We start from the raw sequence: 10,000 nt of genomic DNA on the forward strand, positions 1-10,000 counted from the left end.
CTATCATCGCTTTTATTATTACTATTATAAATATTACTACTGGTATCATCACCTAATATTATTAAATGTGCACGTTTCACTTGTTATTTTGGGTAAACAACGATTTTTTACTTGTCTGGATTATGCTTTCGTCTATCATGTTTTATACGTCTTGTATTATCATCTCTGATAGCCTAATATGCCAACTGGTCTTATGAGAGGAATTACTGATTTAACGTGTTAAATTGTTCCCTTTAGGACGAGAATCGCCTAACTTTCGTTTCATCATAAACAACAAGCATAAAGCTCTCGTATATATTACTGGCATTAAACATTTAAAACTGATCTATCACTCACCATCTAGAAGAATCTACGTATAATTTGGATACCTGGAGAAGTATTATCGGTGTAAATCAGCCGTTCAAAATTATATTTACTCTGAATTCCAGCAAATAAACAATGCTCAGAAATTCTCGGGGTTGCAAAACTATCACAAGAGAATATAATTCTTCCTTAATTTAACGTTTTATTTTTTTTCCGTTACATGTTATTTTGATAATATTGTTTCCTAAAACTCTGATTCTTCTTTCCTAAAACAATACTTAAAGATGCTTACTTCTTAAATACAAAATGCGAGGCCGGATAAATACATTAAAGTTTGCATTCAACCTTAGGTTAGACCCAAAAAATCGTCAGTAGCAAATTCATCATTCAAATAGTAAAGTTTTTATAAAAACATATTTCCGATGAATGAATTTAACTCCTTTAAAATCTATTTGGTGAACAATACAGTTGCTACAAATATAAACGCATCTCAATATAAAGTTAAAAGAAAGAAAGAAAAAAAAACGCCATGAAAACCAAACAGTTCAAGTTTTCCTTCAATCTTGCTTTCCAGATTTTACACTAGTATTTATTTCCCGAAATCCATAATGCGCCATCTAAACACTCGAAATGACTACAAAATTATCAATACCATAGAAAATGGTAAAAGATATGATGATTTACCTTCGAGCAGCAACGTTTGCTCCGGCCAGCAGAACCGCGCCAAAAAGACTGATGACGTCACAGTATAGAATTACCGAAATTTGTAATGTGGCGAGAATCCTTAATTCTATTTGTGCACGATGCACTTTTATTCATCTTTTCTAATCATCGTAGAGTTTTCATTACAAAATATCACGAAGACGCAATAATTCTGGTTATGTGATTATGTAACTCCATGACCCATTGAGGGACCGTTAATTTAAAATCACTTCATCATGACCATCTTTTTTCTCTTAATGTTGTATGATTTCACGGTTTCTGACATCATTCACGTGCTACTGCAAAACCAAGTTGCAAAAATGAAGCTGTATATCCTTAAACATAGTGTTTTGCTTTTTTCCCAAATACCAAGAAGGCAGGTTAAATAACTCTAGTCACGAATTCATTTATTTCTGAGTCACGATCTTTTACATAGTAGGTCACTGATAAGTATATATACATACACACACATGTACATGCAATATAAACATTAATGTTTAAATTGGATACAATAATCTGCATTTCTTACGAGATTTTTTGTGTTGAAACAATATTATAACAACGCTCGCTTCAGACTTGGCGGCCAGTGGTACGATAACGATTTTGAATTCAGGTAAACATTATCATTCAAATCGGTTCATATAAAATACACGTGTCCAGTTTAAGAGAATGGTATGCGACTCACAGAGGAATTCTAGTTACATGGGATGACTACATGCATTACCATAACAACAACAAATATTTCTCAGAAAACCCGACAGTCCTGTTTCGGGCACAAGTCAAGATATTATCGTCAGAATTTTGTCAACTAATGGAGGATCTGGTACCATTGTTTTGAGAACAGTTATTATCAATTGGATAATTACCGTCACATTTTGATGTCTTTCGATATTCGTTATCCAAATAAGTTGTATGTTACTTGAATAGTGTTGCAGTTATTAGTGATAGTCACGAGAATATAATACTGGGCACTTAAATAACATGGAATTACCTCCGTAACAAGAGCTACTTATGTGTAGTAACCGTTACCACTGGACGTGCGTGGTTTTACATCATGGGATTGTAGTGTTATTTTATGCGAGTCAATTAACATGCAGGAAAATCTTCTCCCAAGGACGTCGTACACCTCGCCTCCCTTGTCAGCAAAGTCAATGCTAAAACTATTCCCCTTCTATTTGCAAACAACAAATGACTTGACACAAAAGACCATGTGACTAATAACAACAGTGAACTCGCCACCGACAACAAACAATTCACTCCAAAGAACAACAAAAACAACAAGAGACAGAGCCACCTGAATCCCCTCAGCTGATACAAATAGCCAGGTCATTACCGAGCGAGCCTCTGAGTAGAATGTCTACATAAAAGATGTTTATATAAGTAAATCCCCCCTCCTCCACCTTTATTTTGCCGCTGACGACATGAGGTTAGCGCTCCCTCCCCCATCTCCCCTCCTTCTCCCTTCTACCCTCCCCTCCACACCTCCCCTTCCTCCGCCATCTCCTCTCTTTCCCCCTTTTCCCCTCCCCTCCCCGCCCCCATCTCCCCTCTACCCCAAGCGCCTATGCTGATGAGTCGACGAAACTAGAGGCTCTCACAAGGCTGTCTGTACCTCCTGGCATCCCGGCAGGAGAATAAACTTGATATATATGCGGTTTCATGAGGCACTGATTGCCCTGCACTCCGGGGATGATATCAGGACTGGAAGAGCTAATAAATATATATACTTATCTATGAATGCAACTACTTTATTTGATACAAGTATTGAGTTCTTGTATGTACATTAATGCATGATGAATTCTGGCGTGATAGTTAACACGGTATAAAAGAGAATATTATTCCTACATGCTGATCAGAAGTGCGGTACTAAACATCTTGCACATCATCTCTATCAAAAACGTATATAAATATCGCAGCAGAAAGAGTATTTATAACACGCAGATTGCTGTGCCTGATACTAGAGCTGTGATGATATGAGATGGGATTTTTTTTCTCTCTCTCAAATTATGATATTCTGGATCCAAACTCTTTTTTAGCATTTACTTATAAACATTTAGACATTTTTCGAGAGGAAAAGAGAGAAAGAAAACGGGGGTGGTTGAGAAGGAGGAAGAAAGAGAGAATATGCAGATAAATATTGTGCATATTTCGCTTACTGAAAAAGTCACTAAAAACAAATCCCGACGTCCGTAAACATTACTACTGGATTAATTAGCGTTATGAAAAAAAAAAAAATCAAGTATTGTATTAATAGTATGTATTGATATGAATATAGCTGGACACCCAGCATGCACCAGACACATTAACAGAGAAATTTTAACGTGCAGCGCATGACTAAATCGCTTGAATCCATTCATGAACGTTGGAGTAGTTCTTCGCCTTGCCGATAGGTGGCAGGCCATTCCAGTGGTTGAAAGGTTACGACTAAAGTAAAATTAGATTTATCCTACGAATTATACAGTAAAATCAAGCGATGGAAATATTTTATTTCACTCTAATGCGTAAAGTTAAGTAAATCAGAAAAACGACGCCGTTAATCCTGATTTAAAAAAGAAATCTCAAAAGTTAAAGATGAAGAAACGAGACAGGGGAGGTACCACCGAGTTTTTATGAACCTAGCGTGCTTAATTTCAAATCCCAAACAGACGAAAAACATGACATATTTGTGTTCATTATGAGTTGAGAAGATAAAGAGACATAGAAAGAAAAAGAGATAGATGGAAACACAAATAAGATAAAGAGTGGTGAGAAGAAAATAGGAAAAGGATAGCAAGATTAATAGTAAGGTTAGATAGGCAATACGTTATATCTTCAAAACAAAACATTCAATCACAGTTTTGCCTGTCATCCACCATTATACTAAAAGGTAAGCTATAATCCTATTTTCCTTCTCTTTCTCTCTCTCTCCATCTTTCTTTACCTCTCTCTCTTCAAATATTTCTTTTCATCTCTCTCAATATTTATTCACCCTCTCTCTCTCTCTCTCTATCTTTCTCTCCAAGTAGCTTGTTTTGTCATTTCAAATCGCAGAATCAGACATGGCAATCTGCAAAGATTTCATACAAGTCGGCAACATATTCTGTATTATCTGCAGGCCGATAATGATATGTAAATAACTTCAGGATGTTGTAAATTTCACAGTCTATGTCACTTTTTATAAGTGTATCCTGATCTTGAACGCTGAATATGGACTAAGAGCTAGGAGGAACAGAGACAGAGAGAGAAAGAGAATTTACTTGAATCCATTTCTCTCTCTCTCTCTCTCTCTCTCTCTCTCTCTCTCTCTCTCTCTCTCTCTCTCTCTTTCACACATACATACATAAATAATATATGCACACATGTACCAAAATTATTAAAATCCTATGCTGAATTAGTCAAAATTCTCGAATATTTTAAAGCACTCTTAATAATTGCCCTGGATCCAGAGATACATATATTTTTTCTCTCCAATAATGGCTTTTCTGTTAAGTATTTTCCAGAGTTTACGTGCTAACATTTTTAAAATCAGACCAGCGTTCAGTTCTATATTTTCGATTAATGAAATAAGCAACATTTTACAAATCTTGCAAGAAAGAAGACAAAAAAAACGAAACTTCACTTGCATAAATGCTGTTCGTTGGGATGAATCAACTTTGAAATGTTCACTAGTCAAAGAGAAGAATCAGTAACGTGATTCAAGTAAAGAACGAAGAAAAAACATCAAAATGTTTTAACAGTTGCAACTCCGGTATAGAAAAATTGAAACGAGTTAATGTAACAGATCAATCTTTCCATTAAAACGTTTGAAAAGGTGTAAGGTTAACTCTGTTATCAACAGATGCTCTCTTTCCCTTTATGGGTTTTCGAAAGTGATGTTTTGTTTTGAAAAACTTCATTCTTTGAAGTGAATCATCATATACATCATAAAGATACAGTACAGATAAAGATGCAGAATACAAGTATTGTATAAGTTTAAGTTAGCTAAAACGTTTTCATATCTCTTAAATTTGTAACATTATTTCCATTCTTAATGAGCAAAATATTCCAGTCTTCATCTAATATGTACTTCATTTGCCAATTAGAAGCTGACCAGACTCATTATAACGTGGCCCATATAATGAATAATAGTAATTAGCATATGCTGAGTTAGAAGCAAAATTCATGAACATTTGTTGCGCAAGTTCTCCTTTCGTCCCAAAGAAGTTAAGGGTCGTTGGACTAACTGCAAGAGTTACTGTTTCACTCCTCAGTAAACGAATCTTTAGTGCTTCGACTCATGTCTCGTTGCGCGACTATTGTCATTGTAGCTGTCCGAATCTTTTTTTTTTATCTTTATCACTAAGGAAGACAAGAGCTGATACATTTAACGTGCTTGTTCCTTACTAAAGGATGAGAACTTGTGGAGTCATATCAGTTCCTCTTGAGCTGAGAACACGAACCTGTAACGTTTTTGTGACACTTTTTTAGAACCACAACCTGTACCACTGAACTTTCTTACATGTCTGACAACCAGTTTCAACTACCCATTCATACAACCTCCCCTCCATTTTATCTCCACAGCAGGATGCAAAAAAAAAAAAAAACATAACCTCCACACATATGTCCTAACCTAAAAGAAAAGAATAACGAAGAAAATAAAAGAATACGAAAAATGAGAACACAAAAATGGGAAGATGTGTGATTTGAGTTTCGTTTTCCAAAGAAAAAAAAATAAATCCATAACTCCAGCCTTTGACAATCGAAAAACAAGTGAAAAGGCAACTGTTCCCCCAATGCAATGGAGGAAAAAAAAGAAAATGGAGATAAACGCATTTCGATTTTCCCTCACTTCCCACCCACTTCTGAGCATGGAACGAGAAAGAGGATTAGTAAAATTACCGTGGAGGCACGTGGAAGAAGGGTGATGCCCAAAGCCCTGTTTCTCTCTCAATCTTTCTTTGCCCCTTTCTATCTCAATCTTTATTATCCCCCCTCCCTCTTTCAATCTTTCTTTGCCTCACTCCCTCTCTCTCTCGCTGTGTGTGTGTGGAAAAAGAAAGAAAAAACAACAGTCACCCAGATTTACCCACAGATCTGCCGGCGCGATACACAACGGATACCAACCGAAACCTCCTGCCTGTTCATTAAGTTCTCAAAATTCCTGCCGGCAACGAAACGGACTCAGGACGGGATTATCTCTATTAACGGCACAAAGCGTTTAGTCATCGGTGACCAAACCCAACACCACCGGCTGTGCGTATGGGAGTCATTTGTGTCGGGGAAAAAAGCGTTGACGTTATCGCCCTTGCAATGGTTGCATGATAGCAACGGATGATATCATTATTATGTGTATGGTCTTTCTTACCATCTTCCTTCCTTTATTTCCTTTTGTATATATATATATATTTTTTTTTTTTTCGTTTTGTTGGCTTTTTAAATTGTATTCTTTCTCTCCGTGTTCGTCCGATTCAATTTCGTGTTTTGCATATCTTATCTTTATTTTTTCCTTTTTCTTTGTCTTCAATCTTATTTACGTATTTTCTGATCTTTATTTTTCCTCTTCCGTTTAGTTCTTTTTGTTTCTATTCTTTCTCAGTCTTTATATTTTCTTCTACCTTTCCCCTTCTCCTTTCTCCTACCCAGTATCCTATCACCTCTTCAACCCTCCTCTCTCCTCCCTTATTCTTCTCCCTACATCTTCCTCTTCTCCTTCTTTATTCATCTCTTCCTCTTATCTTTCCTTCCTAGTTTCCATCCTCCCTCCTCAACCTTCCTTCTTATCCCTATCCCTCCTCACACCCTCACACCCTCTTCTTCCTCTTTCTCCGACCTCCTCTTTTCTCATCCCTTTAATACACTCCGACCTCCTCTTTCCTCCTAATGCTGCCTATCTTCCACTCTTTCCTTCTCCCTCCTCCTCCTTTCCCCTCTGCCTTTTCCTCCCTCCTCCCTCCTCTCTTCTCTCTCCTCCTTTCTCCCCCCTCCCTCCCTCCTCCCTCATCTGCCCCCCTCCCTCCCCTCTCCTTCCCTCCCTCCTCCCTCCTCTCCCCTCCCCTTCCCTTCCCTCTCCCACAAGCAACGACAACACCACATCATCATCACCATCAAGTCCGTGTCCCCAATTCCATTAAGAGAAAAAAAAGTCCGGCTTATCATCTGGCATTACCTTCACTTCCACTATGATAAAGTGATCATCAGCACAATCCTCTCTCTCCCACCCTGTTCTCCTTCCCTCCCCCCTCCTCTCCTTCTTCCCTCTCCCTCCCTTCCATCTTCCCTCTCCTCCCCCTTATCATCGCTTTCTTTCCCTCCTCTCCCTCTTTTCCCCTCTTCTCCTCTTTTTAAGCCCCCTCTCCCTTCCCTCCTTTTCTCTCAAGCTCTCCTTTTCCCCCCCCTCTTCCACTTTCCCCACCCCTTCCCCTCCCCCCATCCTACCCTCAAGGACCACCCCACCACCCTCACTATTATATCCCTCTCGTTTTCCTTCCTTACTCCTTACCCTATCCCCTCCACCCATTCCACCTACCACTGAAAAGTAACCTACCGTTGCTAAGATAACTCCCCTTATAAAATCCCCCCTTACCAATAAAATAAATAACAAAAAAAAACCAAAAACTACTAATAACCACTCATTCCTCATAAATAATCAAATAACCCACAACAAAAACTAACCGGTAATAAAAACCTATTCCCCCAGCGTCATAAACCCAGCATCATTGCCTTCCTTTTTTGAAATCGTGGCTTAAATCGATCGTGAAGCGAACCCCACCCCGCGCAAACCCCTATTTATCTATTATCTTTTTCTTCTCTTATTTCCTTATGTATATATCGATCTATTGCTCTTGATCTCCCGTTCCTCCCTTTTCTATCTATCTATCTCTCTTCTCTTCTCTCTTCTCTTCTTCCCACTCCTCTCCCTCCCTCTCCCCTCTCTCTTCCCTCCTCTTCTTCCTCCCTTCTTCTCACCCTTCCTTCTCCTCCACCCCTCCACCCCCCGTTACCTCCCCCCCCCCCCCCTCCTCTCTCCTTCCCTTCTCCTCAAAGCCACCGAAACCATCATCATCACCTCTTCCCCAAGCATCGACAACACCACATCATCCCAACCACATCATCGCATCACCTTATTACTTACATCAGAAGGCTATCAACAATCACATCCATTACCTTAACCCTTAGGATCTGCACAAACTTTTCATCCATTTTGACTCTCCCTCTTACCTTCTCCTCTCTCATTTAAACCCTTTCTCTTAACATATAATCTCCCATTTTTCCCTTTCCACTTACACTCACGTCGATATTTTTCAGCCCTTTCCCTTCTATCCCTTCTTCCCCTTTCACCCTTAGGCACCCCCGTTCCCCTATTGTTTTCTACCTTTACTCCTCATTTCTTAGCCATCCGATTCGCCATCACACATACACACCCCTCCTTTGAATATACCTACGTTGCTCCCCCCCCCCACCCTCATTCCCCTTTCCCGGTTTAAGTAAAACATACCTTAAAGTAACACTAAATCCCCTCCCTCAATCTGCCTCACACCACAATGAAACTAACCACTACAAAAACCTACCGTCTAATAAACAATCATTCCCCCAGCGTCATAAACAAGGCCTTTGATCGCCTAACACAACAAAAAGTGGAGCGAAGAAAGCGAGCAAACCCCTATAATGATAAATTAAAACGAACCACACCCAAACCATTTCCTTATGTATATATCGATCTATTGCGTGTTCCTCTATTTATCTATCTATCTCTATACCGACCCTCTCTAACTATCTTTCCCTCACACGCTCTGCTCCCTCTTCTCACTACTCTCCTCCTCTCTCAGCCTTCTCCTCTCTTCCCTCATCCCACCTAAAACCTTATCCGTACCTCCCCCCCTCCCTTATTCCCCTCCTTCCCTCTCCCTCTGTTCTCCCTCCCACCCTCCCTCTTCCGTCACTCACAAAATCACGAATCAGAAGTCCCATGACGTAATTAGGGAGACATGAGGTGACGAGTCCTTATCCTCTACAAAAGTCTTCGTTGCAACAATCCCGGACCAGCATTAGGGCGTCATAAAGTCATCCTTCACCCCTGCATAACAAAAGCCCCCGCGGAATCCAATGCGAGTCGAGGCTGACAAAAGAAACGCGCCAAAAGACTCCTTCTTGTCAGCTCCTGTCACCATATTACTCAGAATTACCACGATGGAGGAGAGTGCGGATCTGTAATCCCTCACTGTCTCTGTATGGAAGGAAAAAATCGAGAGCCGAAAGAAAATATATATTTTCGTTTTTTTATCACAGTTCTTACTATCTTTGTCTCAGCTTGTTTGTCTCTATCGCTCTCTCTCTCTCTCTAACTATATATCTTTCTATCTATCTCTATCTATATATCTATACATATATGTGTATATATAAATATATATAGATATGTATGTTTACATATATGTATATATATATATATATATATATATATATATATATATATATATATATATATATATATATATGTATATAGTGAGAGAGAGAGAAAGTCTAACTGCATTGTTTTGCAATTACACGTAGTCAATTACCACTACTGCTAGCATTAGCTTTATTTATTATTATTTTTTTTTTTAAACGAAGCCCTAACAAGTGTAAAAACGAAAAAAATAATAGTGCTCATATGATATGTATTGCATAACAGCAACGTAAAAATAGCAATAAAATCATTAACAGATTCTCAAGATTGGAATATCAGCGGAAGTATTAACAAATGACAGGATAGCCGACGTCCTTTTCATGTAGCCATAATATCAACAACACTACTTTCTTCGGCTGTCGTGGTAAGTGTGCAGTTCATGCGCGCATTAGTTCCTGGAGCAGAATTAGCGATACAAGAAGCTAATGAATATTTTGTCCGTAAAATGGATTTATAATGAGAGCTGGGGAACGAGAGCAAGGCATTATGTCATTCGTGGTAACAGTGAAAGCATTAAGGGAATATGAGAAGCATTACTAACGGCAAATGAGAAGCAGGTCTTATAATAGTAGTAGTAGTAGTAGTAGTATCAAT

At 38.7% G+C, this 10,000-nt stretch overlaps 1 protein-coding gene across 9 annotated transcripts in view; it reads right to left on the reverse strand.

Annotated features, from left to right (window-relative positions):
• The window catches only part of LOC122245868 (TOX high mobility group box family member 4-A), a 1,066,433-nt gene that overhangs the window by 976,110 nt on the left and 80,323 nt on the right, over positions 1-10,000 (reverse strand). Inside the window, exon 1 of one of the 9 annotated variants that reach the window (XM_086540806.1) lies at positions 988-1,007. The exons of the other annotated variants lie outside the window; for them this stretch is intronic. The gene's annotated coding sequence lies outside the window, so the exon portion shown is untranslated. Of the gene's footprint in view, positions 1-987; positions 1,008-10,000 lie in introns of those variants that run through there. 9 annotated transcript variants of the gene reach the window in all.

The sequence above is a fragment of the Penaeus japonicus genome, unplaced genomic scaffold (assembly GCF_977035675.1).
Source record: "Penaeus japonicus unplaced genomic scaffold, GWHDUDI00000001_assembly GWHDUDI00000010, whole genome shotgun sequence".
Taxonomy (NCBI): Eukaryota; Metazoa; Arthropoda; class Malacostraca; order Decapoda; family Penaeidae; genus Penaeus; species Penaeus japonicus.